General features: G+C 41.2%; 1 pseudogene; it reads right to left on the bottom strand.

Moving 5' to 3' along the window:
• Positions 1-8,882, bottom strand: part of LOC123990712 — a 43,601-nt pseudogene extending 34,719 nt beyond the window's left edge.
• Positions 8,883-9,161: the final 279 nt, after the last annotated feature.

Below are 9,161 nucleotides of genomic sequence, written 5' to 3' on the forward strand. Positions count from 1 at the left end.
GGGAGTTCTGTCGTTTGATTGGTGCGTCCGTCAGTCTCTCTTCCGGGTTTCATCCCCAGTCTAACGGTCAAGCAGAGAGGGCCAATCAGACGATTGGTCGCATACTACGCAGCCTTTCTTTCAGAAACCCTGCGTCTTGGGCAGAACAGCTCCCCTGGGCAGAATACGCTCACAACTCGCTTCCTTCGTCTGCTACCGGGTTATCTCCGTTTCAGAGTAGTCTGGGTCACCAGCCTCCTCTGTTCTCATCCCAGCTTGCCGAGTCCAGCGTTCCCTCCGCTCAAGCGTTTGTCCAACGTTGTGAGCGCACCTGGAGGAGGGTGAGGTCTGCACTTTGCCGTTACAGGGCACAGACTGTGAGAGCCGCCAATAAACGTAGGATTAAGAGTCCAAGGTATTGTTGCGTCCAGAGAGTGTGGCTTTCCACTCGCAACCTTCCTCTTACGACAGCTTCTTGTAAGTTGACTCCGCTGTTCATTGGTCCGTTCCGTGTCTCCCAGGTCGTCAATCCTGTCGCTGTGCGACTGCTTCTTCCGCGACATCTTCGTCGCGTCCATCCTGTCTTCCATGTCTCCTGTGTCAAGCCCTTTCTTCGCACCCCGTTCGTCTTCCCTCCCCCCTCCCGTCCTTGTCGAGAGCGCACCTATTTACAAGGTACGTAGGATCATGGACATGCGTTCTCGGGGACGGGGTCACCAATACTTAGTGGATTGGGAGGGTTACGGTCCTGAGGAGAGGAGTTGGGTTCCGTCTCGGGACGTGCTGGACCGTTCACTGATTGATGATTTCCTCCGTTGCCGCCAGGATTCCTCCTCGAGTGCGCCAGGAGGCGCTCGGTGAGTGGGGGGGTACTTTCATGTTTTGTCTTATATTGTCTTGTCATTTTGCTTTTCCTTCTGTTCGTTTTCCCCCTGCTGGTCTTTTTAGGTTCGTTCCCTTTTTTCTCTCTCCCTCTCTCTCTCTCTTCTCTCTATCGTTCCGTTCCTGCTCCCAGCTGTTCCTATTCCCCTAATCAATCATTTAGTCTTCCCACACCTGTTCCCTATCTTTTCCCCTGATTAGAGTCCCTATTTCTCCCCTTGTTTTCCGTTTCTGTCCTGTCGGATCCTTGTATACTGTTCACCGTGCTGTGTCTTTGTATCGCCCTGTCGTGTCGTGTTTCCCTCAGATGCTGCGTGGTGAGCAGGTGTCTGAGTCTGCTACGGTCAAGTGCCTTCCCGAGGCAACCTGCAGTTCATTATCGAGTCTCCAGTCAGTTCTCGTGATTACGAGTGAAATTGTTTCTTATGCTTTATTTACCGCTCCGATTTGTCTAGGAGTATTTCTATTTCCTTAAACTGGATTAAAGACTCTGTTTTCGCCAAGTCGCTTTTGGGTCCTCATTCACCTGCATAACACCATTAATACAGGTAACGAGTGGAGGACAGAGGAGCCTCTTAAAGAAGAAGTTACAGGTCTATCTTGCTTGTTTGCAGGTGACCAAATACTTATTTTCCACCATAATTTGCAAATAAATTCATTACAAATCCTACAATGTGAATTTCTGGATTTTTTTTCTCATTTTGTCTGTCATAGTTGAAGTGTACCTATGATGAAAATTACAGGCCTCTCTCATCTTTTTAAGCGGGAGAACTTTCACAATTGGTGGCTGACTAAATACTTTTTTGCCCCACTGTAACTAACTACCATATGTGTAACTGAACACTGGGAAATGAGAAGGGATAGCAGAAGAGAAGAAGAGGAGAAGGGAAAGCAGGAGTCGCATTTATCAACCTCTTGTTTATGTAAAACAAACTCATGAGAGAGGCAACATGGCTACTATCAGTTAGTGTCCCACACTAGAACTATAGGAGCCTCTAGCCAGGGCTGACATTATCACGACTTAGGATATGACCCAGATGCAGACACGGGAGGCAGATAGTACAGTTCTCTATTTATTAGAAACAATGAGCAGACAAAGGGCAGGTCGAGGTTTGTGATCAGGTCAGAGTCAGGCAGGTACAGGACGGCAGGCAGGCTCAGGGTCAGGGCAGGCAGAGGTTCGTAATCAGATCAGAGTCAGGCAGGTACAGGACGGCAGACTGGCACGGGGTCAGGACAGGCAGAATGATCTGCAGAATGGTCAGAACCGGGAAAAACTAGGAAACAGAACCAGAGTAACAGGAAGGTGGGAAAGTCTGCTGGTAAGACCTAACAATCCTCCACCACCATGAACAACACCATGACATTCAACGTTGTACCACTTGGACAGTTGCCCCAGGTTACATTGTTGTATTGCCCATTATAATGTAATTGACGGGTTGATTAAAATCCCCTGGAGACCAAAGTTCAATTAAATTCAGAGAAGGACAAACTATTTCCTCCTGACTAAGAATTCAGGGGAGGAGAGAAACAAAAGGTCTTCCAATACTGAATCAGAGGAAACCTTGAATCTCACCTGCCCAAATATGGTGTACCCTCCCCCTGAGACCACAAAACAAGGCACCCTAACCTAAATGAAGATCAGGTTATCCCAAACACAAACACCCACACATTTACGCACTTCCTCCCCCGGGATGTGTCCCAATACTTCTGAATGACCTCCTTTCCTCCATGGACAGAAATGTCCAGGGGAGGGGTAGATTGAAAACAATAGCTAGGTGACATTTGCTCTCAAATCACATCCTCCCTAAAGATTAGTGGTCAAAAGTAAAAGACAGGAGGATAAAAAAGTTATCTAAAGAAATGACATAGCTAGCATTTCATGATTTTGGGGGTTTATGTTTTTAAAGAACAACAAAGCCACGGTGATGAGTTACTCCAAATATATTGGAAGACAGCACAGCTCACTGATGCTGTGCAGAATCTTTCCAGATCCTTGATATCCTTCATCTTCACTTATGGACTGCCCTCTTCAATTCAAACCACAGGTTTTCAATGGGGTTCAACCAGTAGAAGCAAAATATCCCCTTAACATCTGACCATAGATCCGCCTACAATGGCACTTGGATTGAACCGGTGCTTATGGTCATATGACACAAAAATAGAGGTCTTTGGCCAAGCACACCAGCGGTGTAGCGCAGATGAAGGATATCAAGGATCTGGAAAGATTCTGTATGGAGGAATGTTCTGAGATCTCTCCCAACGTGTTCTCCAATCTCATAACACATTTTAGAATGTGTCTTAAGTAATGAAAAAGTAATACAAATAGGGGATTTTCATTTATACAGTCTTTTGGCTCATCTCTATCATGGAATCAAATAACTTTTGACCTGACTATATGTTGTAAATGGTGTGATTGGAAGACTTATCTTCTTGTTTCTTTTAAGGCTTTCCAACACTTTATCTGCGTGGTAGGATTTGTGCTTTCTTTTCACTCACACATATGTTTTAATCACATCATTAAAAATATTGACATTTCTTTTTAAATGTAGAACTGAATTTGTGCCCGGAACCACATCATATTATAGCTTAATCATTTTGAATAAACATCACATCATTTTACCACAGAGGTCACCAAAACCTTGAGGGAAAGGGGATAAAACAATTTCTCCTAAAGAAACAGAAACCACTGTCTGTATTTAGCCTCATTGTGTTTTTTCTGTCCCATTATATAAAAGCAGTCGAAGGCATTTACAGGAAACTTAAGTCACAATGACCACAAACTGAACTACACTGACTGGACTGGACAGGCCCTGCTATCAGCCAAGACAACATGACCTACAGGGAGTCTGGGACTGGTACTGTAGGGAACGTTTATGGATTCTGCTGCTTTTCCATGAGAATAAACACAGCAATATATGTTAACAACTTGTTTGAAAGAGCACAGTTTGAAAGATATGGCAAATAGAACCAGGTGGACATCATAAATATATAGGAGAGGTTGAGGGTAGAGGAAGGACAAGAATTAAAAACAAACAAAATAAATCTATTGTAAAATAGACTGTGTCCATAAAATGTATACAGTACAGTATGTATAAGCTGGAAATACAGGCCTAAGCGTTGTTGTTCACTAGTTTGCTCCAACTGGGGGAGGGGTGGAAGGGTTGGAGGGTAATAAAGGAAATATAAATATATATATATAAAAAAGGCATGTGTATATACTGTATGTATGTGTATGTATGTATATATTTGCCAAAAAATATATGGGGAATTTGAAGTGATGCAGGCTACAATCTATCTGCAATATTAAAGCTGATCTACCCCCTAAAGAAAGAAAAAAAATCTATGAAATAACCCATATGGAATCATGTAGTAACCAAAAGATAAAACAAATCAATGAAATAACCCATATGGAATCATGTAGTAACCAAAAGATAAAACAAATCAATGAAATAACCCATATGGAATCATGTAGTAACCAAAAGATAAAACAAATCAAAATATATTTTACATTCTTCAAAGTAGCCACCCTTTGCCTTGATGACAGCTTTGCACACTCTTGGCATTCTCTCAACCAGCTTCATGAGGTAGTCACCTGGAATGCAATTAACATGTGTGCCTTATTAAAAGTTAATTTGGGGGATTTCTTTCCTTCTTAATGTGTGTGAGCCAATCAGTTGTGTTGTGACAAGGTAGGGTTGGTATACAGAAGATAGTCCTATTTGGTAAAACACCAAGTCCATATTATGGCAAGAACAGCTAAAATAAGCAAAGAGAAATGACGGTCTATCATTACTTTAAGATATGCAAGTCAGTCAATCTGGAAAATTTCAAGACCTTTGAAAGTTTCTTCAAGTGAAGTCTCAAAAACCATCAAGCACTATGATGAAACTGGCTCTTATGAGGACCTCCACAGGAAAGTAAGACCCAGTTGCCTCTGCTGCAGAGGATAAGTTCATTAGAGTTACAAGCCTCAGAAATCGCAGCCCAAATAAATGCTTCACAGAGTTCAAGTAACTGGACACATCTCAACATCAACTGTTCAGAGGAGACTATGTGAATCAGGCCATCATGGTTGAATTGCTGCAAAGAAACCACTACTAAAGTGAAGCATGGAGGAGGAGGTGTGATGGTGCTTTGCTGGTGACACTGTGATTTATTTAGAATTCAAGGCACACTTTACCAGCATGGCTACCACAGCATTCTGCAGCGATACTCCATCCCATCTGGGTTGTGCTTAGTGGGACTATTATTTGATTTTCAACAGGACAATGACCCAATCAACAGGACAATGACCCAATCTTTATGGATGAAAATAATTTTGTACATGTTCAACAAAATATTTTTCTCTGAGCAACTGTATCGGTATAAAATAATATAATTTATCCTTTTTCTGAATACAATATAGCTGAGTTTGTATTATTTATTTCATATAGTATTTTATGTTCGTCTTTTTCAAGGGTGCTAATAATTTTGGAGCTGACTAAGTCCACGGTAACCGTCGGGATATCGGTCACCAGTATTAAACCATAGTACAAAGTGGGTAGCAGATGTTCACCTGATATGCTGTCCATCCACTGGAGGATGAGACACAGGTGACAGAGCGCTGGTCCACCAGATCCAGGGACTGCGGGGCACAGGAGCCAAACACAAACCTTATCCTGGGAGAGAGACAGGGACAGGGGACAGGCAGGGAGAGGGACCCATATTAAGGCTAGCTCTTTTAATGGAGAAAATACTAAACCAGACAAATTACCCTTCAGGATGAACAAAACACAGGACAGGATGTGACCCAGCCACAGCTATGGCCACAGCACCCACTACATCAGGAAATGCCTCACCAACCAGCCAACCAATAAGGGAGGGTATGTCTGTTTAGGTGACAGTGACGGCATCTCCATCTCACTGTGGCCACAAAAGGCCATTCACTCATCCACCAGTTTCCCCAATAAAACACACTCACTCAGTATCAGTAACGTGAGACCGTTTTTAGAAGGATCACCTCTACAAAAAGCTATGACTATTGTGTTGTGGTGTATTTTGATTGTCGTGGAGTGTTCCAAACTATTTTTAGTGACCTTAAATGTGACGTGTGTAGGATTGGCAAAAAAGATGTCCGGAATGGTAAATGTGATTATTGGTAAAACAAGGTGTGTCCATGATGAGAAAGGGTCTGGTGCAACACCATGAGAAGAATCCCAAGTCAAATAGAGGTGAAAGGTACAGTAACACTCATGCAATGAGCAGATCATCAGCAACTGCAAAGAAAACATACAAAAACAGTGATGGAGTTAGAATCATTTCTTTATCTGGTTTTAAATAAGCTATAGGCCTAAAATAGGATCTTATTTTTTTAAATGTAACCTTTATTTAACTAGGCAAATCAGTTAAAAACAAATTCTTATTTACAATGATGGCCTACCCCGGAAGACGCTGGGCCAATTATGCGCCACCTTATGGGACCCCCAATCACAGCCGGATGTAATGCAGCCTGGATTTGAACCAGGTACTGCAATGACCCCTCTTGCACTGAGATGCAGTGCCTTAGACCGCTGAGCCACTCGGAAGCCCTTATTGCTAAATAATTCCACAGAGACAGGATAATGAAAAGTGAATTCGCAATTTGCTTTTATTTCCTTAATTATCATGAAGACAGTAAGAGAGGAGTAGGCTGACAGCTTCTGGAGAAGGTAAGGGCTTGACCTCAATGAAGAGGAGTGTAGCTACTGACATCATGAAGGGCATAGAATAGCCTAGGCATACTATCTCTCCCTAGCCCACATCATGCAATGCCTTCTGCAGTCCTCCCTCTTGTGCAATAGCATGCCAGGATTTTTTATATTTTTAATTCTCAGGAAGCCTGCTATAGGGTATACTATATTCACAGGAAAGATTCAGGTTATAAATCAGCACTTGGTCATCTTTTCTTGAAATATGTTTTCAAAGACGTTCAACATTTGGCTTGGAAAGGAGGAGTTCATTTCGATCTCTTTGATCCAGAGGCCATTATTCAAAGTCTGGTCTCTGATACAAACATAGTCTACTGGTGATGACTAAACCAGTGTGTGTTAATCTCAGGGGGCAAGAGAGGAAATACCAGTGGTGCAAAGTAAAGAGAGAAATTACAAAAAATAGTTTAGAATTAAATCCATGTCCAAAATGTTGAAGGGAGAATATGGCTGGCTGATACAATTAATGGAACAGTCTTCAGTCCAATGGGAGTTGTGTTGTGTTGTGTTGTCTCAACAGATGTGATAAAAACAGGAAACTCAGACAAAATGGTCAGTCATAACAAAGCCATAACAACAGTGCCATCTGCTGGCTAGCACACCCGACTAGAGATGTGTTTGCATGACATTCACAGATGAGATAACTAGTGGGTTTTATTCAAGCTATAACTCACTTAGAGTTTTCTCTTCTGTCTTCTGTATGTCTTTGAAGATTTGTTTGGACACCGCAGGTAAAAAATAAAGGCATCTCAGAACCTGCAAATGTGCCAGAGAAATGTTTATGGGCAAAGCGCAACATTAAAGCACGAGATACAAAATGTATGATACAAAATTAATCAGAGGTACCTGTAATCCATTAGAAGCTCGCAATATTTATAGTGCATATTGGGATTAGGATATATGTTGGTCAAAGTACTAAATTGTTTACATTATATTTAGCCAATAGTAAAATAATAGCTATAGTAATTTGTATTCCTCATTTACTCAATTGTTTCCTTTATTTTGGCAGTTACCCGTAATTCATTCAGTGCCTATAGAAAGTCTACAGCCCTTTGGATATCTTCCCATTTTATTGTGTAACAAAGTGGGATTAAAATGGATTTAATTAGCATTTTTTTGTCAACGATCTACACAAAAATACTCTTTAAAAAATCTCTCATTTTTGAAAGATGAATAGAAACAAACAACACTAAAATACCTTGATTAGATATGGATTCACGTGTTAAAAACACCTTTGGCAGTGATTAAAGCTATGAGTCTCATAAGAGCTTTGCAAAACTGTATTGTGCAATATTTGCCCATTATTCTTTTCATGGCTAGACAGCAATTTTTATGTCTTGCTATAGATTTTCATGTGGACTTAAATCAAAACTGTTATTTGACCACTAAGGAACATTCACTGTCTTTTTTGTATAAATCACTGAAAGAAAAAGTACAATTAAATCATTTTCAATCCTCCCCAAGTTTCTAACAATTGAAAAAGAGGGTGTTTAAAATATAAACTCTGTAGGCCTACAAGAAATAAGAGACAGGGAATTCTCCATGTCAGCCATTTCCCCCACTTTTCTGCAATCACATAATCTACATCAGCCATACTGAACAGGCAGACCGTAGTGCGGATCCGGACACAGAACGGGGTCAAATTAGGACCGCGAGTCCCAACTTCATTGTTTTTATTTTTAAGAACTCAGTCAGGTTTTTAATTTAATGCTGTTGGGAGTTGTAATAGTAGAACACAAGATGAAATTTTGACATGTGGTAGTGCATGGGCAGTTTTCCTCTTGTTAAGTCCTTCACTGACAGGTCTCAGAGAGCTATTTATAACCTGACAAAAATGTCCAGTTGACCAACTAGCCCATGTTTGCTAAGTAAATGAGGCTAACCAGCTATCTAAATCTTGTAGTTATCATGGCCGGATTACGTGACCAGTGACCTCGACTCCCATTGATTTTTTTGAGTCACTCAGGTATCATATGAACACACATAAGACATGCCAAAATGAGTAGAATTACAGGAAATTAGCCTTAAAAATGTAAAAATGTATCTCCACCCCATGGAAAAATGTGTTGAATTGCAGGAAATTAGCTTACAAACTGCAACATTTTCTTTCTGCCAACAAGAGGTTTGTGAACAGTTTGGGGTCACATGGGTCGCGAGGTGAGGGTTTGTTACTACAAGATAAATTACATATCCATCTGGACCTTTTGCCACCTAGGAAATGTGTGGCCTTACCAAATAGTAGTTGAGTACCCCTGATCTACATCCATCCTTGACACTGAGGCCTGCATACATCACATCTTGCCATATGGAGAATTATACAGTGCTCAAAAAAATAAAGGGAACACTAAAATAACACATCCTAGATCTGAATGAATGAAATATTCTTATGAAATACTTGACAACAAAATCACACAAAAATGATCAATGGAAATCAAATTTATCAACCCATGGAGGTCTGGATTTGTAGTCACACTCAAAATTAAAGTGGAAAACCACACTACATGATGTAATGTCCTTATAACAAGTCAAAATGAGGCTGAGTAGTGTGTGTAGCCTCCACGTGCCTGTATG

The sequence above is a fragment of the Oncorhynchus gorbuscha genome, linkage group LG02, assembly GCF_021184085.1.
Source record: "Oncorhynchus gorbuscha isolate QuinsamMale2020 ecotype Even-year linkage group LG02, OgorEven_v1.0, whole genome shotgun sequence".
Lineage (NCBI taxonomy): Eukaryota > Metazoa > Chordata > Actinopteri > Salmoniformes > Salmonidae > Oncorhynchus > Oncorhynchus gorbuscha.